Here is a 13,399-nt window from a genome sequence, read left to right on the forward strand (position 1 = left end):
ACAGTTAGCACCTGTTTGAACTCACGTAGGGGAAGCCCCACCTCAGCTGACCTGGGGTAAACAATAGCCAAACCCACTCACCCCCATCACGCGACATAGGAGCGGCCCATCCGCTAGGGGAATGGGAGGCGAATCCAGGCTGTGGGATAGATAAGAACTTAACCTCTAAGTACTTAATCTTAAGACCCACTTTTCTCCCCTCCTTTGCTGGCTGTGTGACTCTTTGCAGATCGACGTAGGCCTAGACTTCGAGGCAAACAACTGTGGAAGGTGCGCAATGGGTTCCCAGAGAAGGAAGCACTCCACACAGAATAGCACTCGAGACACACGTACCGTTTTTCCCCGGCCGAGCCTCACTGCTCAGCACAAAACATCTACAGGCCCCAGGTACGTCGACCGCAATTAATCAGTAAGCCAGCCCTTTTACCCCCATGTGAAATTCCTTGGTTTTCCATTCCTCCAAACCTCAATTTTCTTCCTCCAAAAAGCAACCCCCTTTGTTAAGTCACCCTACTTTGAGCAGCCCATGAATCGCCCCATGACTTGCTTTCAAATCATCCTACTACAATTCAGTGATAAGTATTCAAATATTCCCTCCATAGTGTGAATTAAGGGCAAGTTAATTTAAGTAACTCAAGTGATCAATTCCTCCCTAGTGCATAGATTCAGTGTGCTTTGTTTAGTAACAAAGGAGGTTTCCTTCCCCGCCCCCCCCCGTGCTTCTACTAACGCTGGTATTCTCTTCCAGGAGCCATCATACCCTGCCCAGTTCGCAAATCTATGCCAGGACCCATTAATGACTGCCATCCAAATTTCGCGACCATTCCTGGTTGCAGTCTGATCGCAAGAATCCGTTGCCCACACAGAAATCATCTTGATTAACGAATGTCTATTATCCTGGAATTTACCCCTTCCAGTTTATTACTGCCTGTGAATTGATGCATTTTAGCATAACTGCGTTACTTGTTTTAACGAGGATTGTTGCATCTGTGGCCCCTTATATTTACATTGCGTGTCTGTAAATCACTATCATTTATGATTTATGTGTCTGTAAATTGTTACATTTTTGGTCTCACATATTTGCCCCATTCTCTGTAAACAAACCCCTTTTGATTGTAAAAGAATTCTAATTCCAAATCGGCAACCTTCATTATTTACGTAAATCCAGGAAGATTCTAAGGTAAGTTCCAGTAGTTTTCCTTTAGTTCATAATCGAGGACCCCCTTGGTATCGAAGGCAGTCTATAATAATAAATTGTCCCAATTCCCATCCACACCAAGGACCCAGTTTATGGAAATATATATATGTACATATATATATATATATATATATATATATATATATATATATATATATATATATATATATATATATATATATATATATAGCCCTGTATACATATAACAGGCACGGGGGTGACCTTTGGAAAAGACATATGATGATCGGGCAGGGCACTTTCGCTGTAGAGGTAATGGTGCCGGTGGCGAGGAATGCCTGACGTATGCATTTGGGATCTGACGAATGTGTCTTAAGCGCATGGAAACAATGTGTGTTCGTTCGGTCACTGAACTAATGCACCAGAAACGGCCCCGCTCCGATGGGGTATGTGCGTGCGTGTGTGCGATCCCCCATGGTATATGACGGGAGGCAGATGGACTCATGGGAGGACTCTGGTTTTGGTGGGTGGTGTGTGTGATTGCCTTGTGAGGGGGTTGTTATTATTTTTTACAGACTATATGACTTGTATTGTGGTCGTTACAACCTTATTATATTGCTTGATGACAAGGGGGTCATTGACTATTTTGGTTTGGCGTAAAATAATATATATACTGGTTTGGGGAACAGTATTCCCTATAATAAAGTGTTCCTTTGATAGGGAGTGTGAGTCACTCCATTTCTTGATTGTAGTATTTGCAGAGTTACTTTTGTTAAGTTTGTTTTCTATATCAGTGTCTCATTCCAGTAGGCCTTTGTGTAAAGACGGTTTAGAGAGAATCTTATAACGAAAAGAGATGGGATCTGGTGACCCGGGTAAGGCCACAGCTACCAGGAACATCTCAAGAAAGGTGAGATGTAGAAGTCTGTTATTAAAACAGATACATCAATATAAAGACGGCCCTTGAACCCGGGCGGTTAACATATATATTACATATATATACATATATACAGTGTATATATATATATATATATTTTTTTCTTTGTTTTTAACATGCCTTTTTTCCCATTTTTATATGGGGTAAGCACAATGCCTTCTTTTTGAAGGACTTTGATTTGACGGTGGGGTAGGCTGTAGCCTCGATCGGCTGCCCTGCCTGACATCGCTTAGACCCCGGTAGCAAATGTGTACATGTATTGTACCAAATCCCCCAGCTCCCTTTCTCCCAGCAGCGAGGAGAACTGGGCGGGTAGGTCGACAGTTCGAGACGTGTGAGGTGTCTGTTATGTTTTTAGAAGATGTTGGAGTGGCTTTGTTTTATGTGTGTATTAGTCTGTAACACCCATTTGCTTTCAGCAATCCTATCCGTTGATTACATAAGTAATCCCGGGGTGTCTACACGGATAGCAAAGTGTCCGCCTTCTCTGACTGGTCGGCTGCGGGGATTGAACCCTCGCCATAGACTTCTATGAAGTCTGAGGTTGCTGCTTCTACCAACCAGCCATCTAGGCTCCATATATATATATATATATATATATATATATATATATATATATATATATATATATATATATATATATATATATATATATATATATATATATATATATATATATATATATATATATATATATATATATATATATATATATATATATATATATATATATATATATATATATATATATATATATATATATATATATATATATATATATATATATATATATATATATATATATATATATATATATATATATATATATATATATATATATATATATATACACACACACAAAAGGCCTATAAAACACTATTTGAATGCTGCAACCATATATTTTGAACACTTCCTTCTGTGCTCCTGTTCACTGGTAAAATATGGACACATGATGTGTTACAAGAGTATATATACAAAGCATATGTAGGCGTGGCAGTATATATACCCTTGTGTAATGCATCACCTCCCCATATTTTACCTGTGAACAGGGGCACAGAAGGAACTGCTTGATATATGTGGTTGCAACGTTCAAATAGTGTTTTAATTAAGGGCCTTTTTTATCTTCATATATTTTTGTATTACAATAAAATATATTCATAAATATATATACTGTATATATACATATACATATATATATATATATATATATATATATATATATATATATATATATATATATATATATATATATATATATATTTATCAGTGCAAAGTTTTTCATAACAAAAATCCACTACTATATGCTATCAATATAATGTTTTCTCCATAACCTATACAAAATAGTGTAGGCTATGCGACCTATAAAAAATAGGTAGCATATACTATTTTGTATAGGTTATGGAGAAAACATTATATTGATAGCATATATTGGTGGATTTTAGTTATGAAAAAACTATGCACTGATAAATATATATAGCCTATATGTGTATATATATGTATATATACAGTATATGTATATATATATGTATATATATATAATTATGTATATATGGATATATATGTATATGAATATCTTTTATTGTAATACAAAAGTATAATATGAAGATAAAAAAAGCCTGCTATAAGTGCGAAATTATTTTTCGTAATTATCATAAAAACAAATGCCCTAATGAGGTTAGGCCAGGTCATGGTACACTCACCCCAAAGTTTTCTTTATAACATATAAAAGTATATGCTATAAATATAAATGTTCTAAATAACCTATATACGCTACCGCTATTGTACATGTTTTCCGTTCAGACATTGGAGAGGCAAACAAACAAACAAACAACTGAGAGGCTAAAGTAAACAAACACTGAACAACCAACCCTACACAAGTCACGTGTCAGACAACAATTCACTGCATTAAAATCAAGCTTCGTTTTCTTATATAATATATTAATATTATGAAAAACAGTAATCACTAATTAGAATATCACTCATACAGGAAAACAAATCACTTACTTAGATATTAGGCGTTCTGGTGTCGTTGACAATTTCCTTTCCTTGGTCCCTCTCTTGGAACAAACTTACGAGACGCAGTCGTTCAAATTTCTCCCTCAGAAGGATGGTGCTTTTCTTGCTTGTGGCGATGGAATTGCGTGAATGCACTGCACAGTAAAGAAAAAAGTCCGAAAAGAAATGCATTATGCGTCACAGAACGCTGGGATATCGCTTGAACCAGAAACATTTACTACACACAAATGAGATGGTTTATTGTTTGGAACTGTTACCTACTTATATAATTTCATATTTCCGAAAATACGCAGTAAAAATATGTCAGGAAGCATAAAATATTATATGGATACTAGTTAGTATGGTAAATCTGTGATAATAAGTTCAAAATATCGAGATACATAGCAGATATATATTTACTTTTTTGACATTTTGTTTGATATTTTTTTAGAGAACGAACAAGCTCTTATCGTAGAAAATGGGTAGTTTTAGTAGGATACTGAAGTAAATTTCTCGCTCTCTACCATCCAGAATTGGCAAGTCATACAGACATTGTACGACAATTTGTCGCACAATGTCGCTCACAGGGCGATATCGAGATACATAGATACTGTACACTCGGAAACCACAATCTCGGACCCTTTGGACCCTGCTCGGACCCACCTAGGTCGTGCTCCGAGCTTATGAGCCGGGCCTTTCTGGACAGATTCTACCCTTCCCTCCCCCGCTACACCCATTCCTAACTACAACCCGGCAGTTTCGGCATTTTTTCTTCGTTTCGATATCATACAGGTTGTAGAATTCAACACAGTGTTGTCTATATAATCATACCATGACTGCTTTGCATTATATGGTCGGAGATTGTAGTTTCCTAGTGTACTGTTCATATTTACTCACATATTATATATTTTTTTTTTTTTTTGAGAGAGAGAGAGAGCCAGTTTTTAACGTAGATAATGTGTATTTTAGTAGGAAACTAAAGTACATTTCTCACTTCCTCCTCAATGCCGCTCAAATGCGGTGAACAAAAATTAAAAAAAAAAACACTTAAAAAAATTTTTTTTGGCAATAATATTTCAGGACATGTTTATTTAGACACATACCAGTCCAAAACTGTAAAAAACTAAAAATCGATAATTCCTCGAAATTCGGCGATTGGCGTGCCCGTTACTAAATATATTGTGAGAGGTGGGCTCACCAGGGGCGAAAATACGTTCCCTTTCAGGATTATGTCACGTTTCGGAGTCTCCTCTGACAGCGCAGATGTTACGAAAAACTGTGCTTAGTTACTCACAACATAAGCATCATGTTGGACTGTTGTTTTTTATTTCACGCTTTTCATTTTGCCTCACGGAGCCGGGAGCTGGCTCCTAAAGAAAAACCAGACTGTTGTTTTTATGATCTTGCTTTTACTGTACTTTTGCAAGTCTCTTGTTTCTTTAGATTCATGTTCGATAATGTTGCTGAGGTTCCGCATTCCAAAAAGCACTGATATTTGGGGTAAAACCTCAACAACTTCGTCAGGAACACCAACTACAGCAGATTTCATTCCAGCAGCCATTGCTTTTATGCGTTCCATTCCTGGTCTAAGACCATTGCTGTGAATTGTTGTAAACATTTCTCTAAAATTTTTAGTTTAGAAAATAGTCGTTTGATGGTGCATAGTTTTTTTCTTCACTTATATAATGGACCCATGTCTCTGACGTCTTTAAAGGAAAACTTTTTCACTCCATATCCACCCATATACCTTACGGACTCTTCGATACCAGATCCCATTTTGTCTCCAGATTCCTGACATTTAGCTAATTCTGTTTCCTCAGAAAGCATTTCGTCATTCTTAAGATCCGCATCAAATTCCAGGTCTCTAAAAATGCTGTTTGTCATACATATTTCCAAGGCCAGTTCCCTGTCATGGAAAGTTTTACTACGTCCGTTTCCACCACGTCCAGATGATACCATTTCATGGGACGACAGGTCAAGGTTTTCATTTCCTTCGTCGAAGTTTGCCTTACCACTAACAAGTTCAGTATCCCTACCAAGCAAAAAAAAGTTTTTCGGGTCTAAATATAAAATTAACTGCACTGGGATGATCCCGTGAGGCCCTCATCTGCCTAATGCATCCAAAAGAACTTTGAGGACGGTCTTGATTTAATCTCCGCGTCATAATAAAAGAAATATCATGACTTCTTTTTAGCATGTTCTGTAGCCCAGTCATTCAGTGGCAAGATTTATCACACATTTTTGGAATTTGTAAAGGCTATTCAGTTTGGGGTTCTTTACTCTCATTCCCAGCATAACATCAACCACTTTTTGTAAAGCACTATCCAAAGTTATCCCAAATGCATTGCAGGCTTTTATGCCACCGAACATCACAGAGGAAATTATGACACTGTAGCTATAAAATCGGCAGTTTCCTTCCAATTGTAGCTCTCTAGCACGACCCTTTCTCCTAAAAAATACGATGCCTTTGCACGTGAATTTGAAAGTATAGCTGTAAGGTATATACTTTACACGCTGTCTTCGTAAGCCACTCACATTGATATGTGTGCCATTAGTTTTATATGCTAAAGCATACTCTGACACGGTTTTCATTAGCATTTCGCGGGTACAGGAATCAGATTACTATTTCCATTTTCCATAAGACAACCGTGGTCCAAAGAATGATTTCTAATTAGCTTTATCAGATTAGAACAATTTCCTATCGGCACAATGGTTTTTTATTTTTATTTTTAGTGTTAAGGAGATCAATTGCGAATTTTTTCCAAACCGCAAATTACTAGGTCCATCACCATGGACAATTGCAACAACGGCAAAGCCAGCTATTTCAACATTTATAATAATATCAGTCAGTTTTTTATGCACATTGAAGTATGATATTGGTAGTATGTTTCCAGCTTCCCGTCAAACCTCTTAGCATAACTACTTAGAATTTATCATGAGGGTTATATAAAAAGTCCATCCTGTGTCATAACACCACTTACTGCCATATTCATTTCATCAAATGAAATTACGGCAAGTTCTCTGTTTCCGTGATTGTTTCTGATTTTGACTAAAAAGAATAGGTGTGTTAGGTATCAGTTTCCCAACAAAGAGGGTATTAAAAGAGTTGCACACAAGGTTGCATGCTTTGAAAAACATATGCAACATTTAAGTGTTAATCGTAGGAATCGTCAAGTCTCTCTCTCTCTCTCTCTCTCTCTCTCTCTCTCTCTCTCTCTCTCTCTCTCTTCTTCTTCTTCTTCTTCTTCTTCTTCTTCTTCTTCTTCTTCTTCTTCTTCTTTGTGCAAACGCTGAGCAATTAGTTCAAAACTAAATGACAAGCGTTCGATCTTTCTTCGAAGATGACACGCAGGGATGATCTGGGAATGTTCCCTCAACTATAGTATGTCTCTACTGACCAATGGCTGCGTTGAATTACGTGATTCACTGTTAGTCGACTGTTGGAGGTCGAAGCTGAGAGAGAGAGAGAGAGAGAGAGAGAGAGAGAGAGAGAGAGAGAAAAGACGTGTGCCTACGTCATCCTTCCCACACCCACGGTCCTATGGCTGACGTCACAAAACCTCCACCTATATGTGCGCGGAGCCGACCTCTCAGAGTCTAAGGACCTGGTTACATGAATAAAGCAAGAGTATTACATTCCTTTCATTCGATAGCGAATTTATATATGAAATTCGATCCCACTTTCACATATACTAAGTTAGTTGTTGGGTATATTTTAACGATAACTGGTCGATGATTATATTTTAGCGAGGGAATGGGAAAAATTGATATCTGACGACTACACAAGAAAATTTAGACAAGACGTTCAAATTAAAACAACTATGGCTTAGTGCCTAAATTGCTTCTCAAACTAGACCAGGCATTAGCGGAATTCCTTATTTCCCAGGGCGACTGTTCGCCGCAGGTCGTCATGCAGTGTTGACATCCGACGGATATCTAAACATCTCTAGCAATACTCGCAAGGTGACTAGTGAATAGAAATTACGACAAGTCTTTAAACCTACTAACCCAAATGATAGTTAGAACAGTTTTTATAACATTTCTTAGCACAGACATAAGTCAAATTACGAACAAGAATTATTTCGGGTAACCTAGGTTTAAGCAGAACTAGGGAATTTTTCCTTTGGGTATTTACTTTACTAATTATTAGAAAAGAAAGGATATGCTTTGTCATGCTAGACCAATAGGAAAGCAGCTTGCTTTTAATTATTTATTTCACCATTCCACTTGCTTGATCATGACTCATGACTTTAATGGTGGACAAGGTCGTGCCTGATGCATAATTGTATACACACGAGAATGTACCATAACGTAGGCCTACATATGTATCATTTTCCACCTATATGCTTGACGTAAATGCACTCCATATGCAAAGGCATGTTATGTATATTATTGCTACGTTCACAATACCATTGGTAACACACGTCACTGACAGAATATCTGTTTAAGTAAGCTAGATAAAATGAGGGAGATTCTAGGCCTATAGCGTGTTGGCGAGGATGACCAGCAAGAAGGTTGTCGCTAGACCGAGCAACGTACAGCATTCGGAGACAAACGGTTTTTATGAAAACCAACAATTATCTTTGTAGATCTGGGAGCCAAGAACATTCGATCAAAACAAAAGGTAGCGTCTCTTTTTCTCTCTCTCTCTCTCTCTCTCTCTCTCTCTCTCTCTCTCTCTCTCTCTCTCTCTCTCTCCAAAATAAACATAATTTGGTTTCGTTAAAATATCCTGCGGAGATGACTCAGTTTATTGAGATTGTAAATATTACGGAGGGTGTAAAATTTCTGCAACGCCATTCTCTCTCTCTCTCTCTCTCTCTCTCTCTCTCTCTCTCTCTCTCTCTCTCTCTCTCTCTCTCTCTGTAAACACGTTCTTCATTTTTTGACAGGAGAAGTTAAGTTTATTTTAACGTTTTTACTTCACGCGGAGAACAATATTTGACGACAGGAGAAAGAATTTTGAATTACAAGCCTTGCTTGTGCTATTTGCTCATATTTTATAAACGTTTTTAAAGCAAGCATTAACACTCATATAAATATACATATAAATACTGTATATATACATATATATAGTGTATATATAGGTATATATAATGTGAATGTATATTCATCACATCACCGTGATGTAATATACACAATCATTAATCTATTGCCGGGTGATCTTGGGCGTCACCGAACGTCGTTCGATAATGTCCGGTGACGAACCACTTATCAATTATAATTCCTCTTTGGTATTATTTCCGAAGTAGAGCGAACTGGATATTAAACGACATTTGTAGCTTAATGTTTGTGTGTGTGTGTGTATATATATATATATATATATATATATATATATATATATATATATATATATATATATATATATATATATATATATATATATAGCAATTTCCCTTGATAGGTGGTGGATTCAGTTTTCATATATTAATTGCTAAGCGACAGATAAACTCCTTGGCTTTCCAATAACCTTTCGTTCTGCATCAATTACATTTACTCCTTAACACCTGCATGAAACATTCACTTTCATTCTTCCATACTCTTTATGACATTCATTTCTAAATTTCAACTCCCAAAACCACTAAAGATCTTATATCAGTATCTACGACCTCTCTCCACGCCCACCAATTTTGTCAGTCAGCCAGTCCACGTTTCAGGCGCAACCACTTTTAATAGCCCGTAAACACGCACCTATTTCTCCTACTCACAAATCGGCTTCCTACTTGACAGGTAGACCAGTTTTCATTTTCACCACGAGGACGACTGGATAATCATTGAGATGCCTTAAGCAAGAAGCCAGCCTTCAGCAATGTCATGACAAAGTATCCTGGCGTAAAGTTAAGTATACCTTAGTTTAACCAGATCACTGAGGAGCTGATTAAAAGCTCCCCTGGAGAGGGCTGGCCCGAAGGATTAGACTTACTTTACGTGGCTAAGAACCGATTGGTTACCTAGCAACGGGATCTACAGCTTATTGTGGAATCCGAATCACATTAGAGCGAGAAATGAATTTCTATCGCCAGAAATAAATTCCTCTAATTCTTCATCCTGGCGTAGAAGCCCCTAAACGCTTGTAACAAATTACCTTCTTACTTGACAGCCTCAACAACCGCTTTACTGGGTCAGTTTATATTTCCCCATAAACTTTTCCTAGGGTTATGTCTGTAACGTATGTTTTCCTTATTCTTACTTTTCACATGACTGTCTCGTGTGGAACGCTTGATCCCTGTGCTTTCGATTTTGCCTTAACCTGCATTGCTTGACCTTTTGTTCTGTCTTACGCTTTTAATCAAAACTTGACCAAACACCCTTTCAGGTATAATGAGTAATATTATTCCCTTTCAGGTATATTAAGTAATATTATGCCTCGTAAATTAATTCCTCGTTAGATGAATCGGTAGAGTTCTCAGCTAGCACTCTGCCAGGCCCGAGTTTGAGTCTCCGGCCGGCCGGTGAAGAAATAACCCTTTTAGAATTGGCCGAGCTGGACACGGCTTTTGTTTTCAATAACAATTTATACAAACAGGTGGATGGGATGGCAATGGGGTCACCTCTGGGCCCAACTTTTGCCAATATTTTTATGTGCTCCCTGGAGAAGCATATATGGAAGACTGGCCCCTGTCCTTTCCAGGATGTACTGTATATATACTGTATATATATATATATATATATATATATATATATATATATATATATATATATATATATATATATATATATATATATATGTATGTAAGTAAACAAATGCTTTCTAAAAACGTTCATATGGAGTGGAAAAACCTCTTACTCAAGGACATCTAAACGATCCAGACGCTTTAAAGGAGTCCCCGCACGTCGAGGTCAAGAACTGTGAGGACATTCCTGGACTTGGCGGATTCCATCCAGGGAGATGAAATGTGGCGCTGTAAAAGTGGACTTGGCGGAATGGGCGGAATGCGTGGACATGACAGAAAAATCGGTGCCTGTGAAGGTCGCGCATGAGGTCGCGGAAGAAAAGTGGAAAAAAGAAAGCACATGGTAGTTTATATATCATGATTATTCTTATCATCTGGGGCATTCTCATTCCCAAGGGCTGATTCTCCAGATTCAGGTTATCATTGTCAAAACTTGCAGCGAGAAGTATAGATACTCTGGTGTTCATTTTAGGAACATTTCATCTTATGAGTTAGTTTGTCCGAAAATTTTGACGAATAAGCTTTTCACGAGCGTTATGTCGGACTCGCCAAGTCTTCTTGAAATTCAAGCCAGTTGGAAGATGGACCAAAACGTACTCAAACATGTTTTGCAAAAATGAAAAGTTGAATGCCAACTAAAAATCCAAGCATATTTTTTTTTTTATGTTTTATAACTGTTTTAACTTTTCACGAGAGCACTGTAATTTGTGTTTTGTAATTAAGTTTTCCCTTGGGAAAGATGGCTTCATGAAAACTTGACTTGCCTTTGTAATGAATACACGTGCACGTTGCAAAGTTAAACTCTTTTTCAGATTAAAGTAAAACCGTATGAAAAAAGCGCGTGCGTGCATATTCATCTCTCCTTCCAAACGACTGTGCTCATTCAGTTGCAAATTGGTCGCGTCATGCAGCATTTCAGGAGGAAATTACAACGAAATGATTGTCTGACCCTTCTATAAATTCGTGAGATAGGGAGGGCCGTGACCGGAGACTTTAGCAGCGTTGGGTAAATGAGAAGTTCGAAGTTCTGTTCCCAGACCCACAAACTACTGCTCAATCTTTCTGTCCAGGTCTTGAATCCAAATGGATTGGAGCTTTCAGAACCGAAAATATAAGATGATCAATCATGTTGGCAAATAATTTCAGAAAGTAAAACTTATTTTTCTCAATTCCGCTTAATCCTATGCTCTTATTTAGGCGCGGATAAGCTATGGTCATTTATGCAATTAAATGGTTTTGAGTTCATCCTTTGCATTAGACGCTTTTCTCGATGAACCCATCAGTGCTTTATTAAACCAAATACGCCTTCATCAAGAAACTTCACTATGAGCTATGAGAATAGTTCGTATCGACAGTCATTCACATCATTCGACATTCACAATTCACTTTCATTTAGGGAAGTATTATACACACATATATACATATGTGTATATATATATATATATATATATATATATATATATATATATATATATATATATATATAGAGAGAGAGAGCAGTAACAGCTGCTAGTTATATCCTTCTTGCCTTGTCTCCTAGTCGAGGCGTTTTTCATGACTAACCTGTCTAGGCGTTGCTCCAGTCCCGATCGTTTTTCTTTTGTCATAATTACCCCCAAGTGGGCCTCCATCTTTCCTAAGTGAGAGAGAACAGTGATGACAAAGTAGTAGGCACACGATATCGAATAGAAGCGAAGACATAATGCGTAAAATCGATCAAGAGAAAAGCTGCGAAATGAGAATGGATAGCACTTTTCAGCACGCGGAATCTCTCTCGCTACGCATGTCAAGTAAAACGGTAGTCTCACGCTCTGCACGAAACGCTTTTAGCGGGGGCGATATTTCAAGGTGAGCCTCAACACGCCATTAATTTAGGCTTTTTATATAAGTCCGTAAGTCGCTAATAAGTATGGTTCATCCCGCTAATATATCTTCAAGATTGTTTTGCTGTCTAAGAAGGTAATACTTTAAAAGGAAGAGAGTTGAGTATTCCTCTTGGCGAGAGTATATCTACACACACACATATATATATAGTTTTCACCCAGAATATATCTTTTTATGTGAATTCATGCAAGAAAGCGCAAACGTTTGCCTGGAATAATTAATAAGAACACGTTAGTTAACGTAATACAACAACCCCGTCCTCTTACTTTGTCCCTGGAGAGAGAGAGAGAGAGAGAGAGAGAGAGAGAGAGAGTCCTCCGCTTTTGTGGAAATTGATTTCCTGCTGGGGTTTGCAGCGGCAGTTCGTCTCTGGGAGACTCAGTCACGTGTTGCCGGCGAGGCACCTTACTCAAGGCTTACGTCAGGAGCAAAGTCCCGCCCCCTTCCCGACGCAGCCCCGTCCCACCCACAGACCATTCCCCCGGTCGATCACCGATACACCGTGGCTCGGTTGTAGTTTCGCCAGATGTAGAATAATTTCCCTTACATCACAAAGCCTTCTGCTCAGGAGATAACAGGTTCGGACGTTTTCGTGATAGCAATATGTTTATATTATCTTTGGAAGCGATCAGCCGTACAACCTCGTTTGTGCTGAGATGTTAAGGTCCTCGTGTCATAATTGAAAACAGTGTAGATGACCATAATGAATGCCACCAGTCGTGATACGTGCCATCTGCTGGAACTGTTTTGAAT

General features: G+C 37.9%; 1 protein-coding gene across 3 annotated transcripts in view; it reads left to right on the forward strand.

Annotated features, from left to right (window-relative positions):
• Positions 1 to 348: 348 nt before the first annotated feature.
• The window catches only part of LOC136852010 (sodium/mannose cotransporter SLC5A10-like), a 78,822-nt gene continuing 65,771 nt past the window's right edge, over positions 349 to 13,399 (forward strand). The window contains exon 1 of one of the 3 annotated variants that reach the window (XM_067126475.1): positions 349 to 387. The gene's annotated coding sequence lies outside the window, so the exon portion shown is untranslated. Of the gene's footprint in view, positions 388 to 1,155; positions 1,181 to 12,998; positions 13,225 to 13,399 lie in introns of those variants that run through there. The other 2 variants (XM_067126473.1, XM_067126471.1) reach the window with 2 other exon arrangements.

Source organism: Macrobrachium rosenbergii, chromosome 24 (assembly GCF_040412425.1).
Source record: "Macrobrachium rosenbergii isolate ZJJX-2024 chromosome 24, ASM4041242v1, whole genome shotgun sequence".
Lineage (NCBI taxonomy): Eukaryota > Metazoa > Arthropoda > Malacostraca > Decapoda > Palaemonidae > Macrobrachium > Macrobrachium rosenbergii.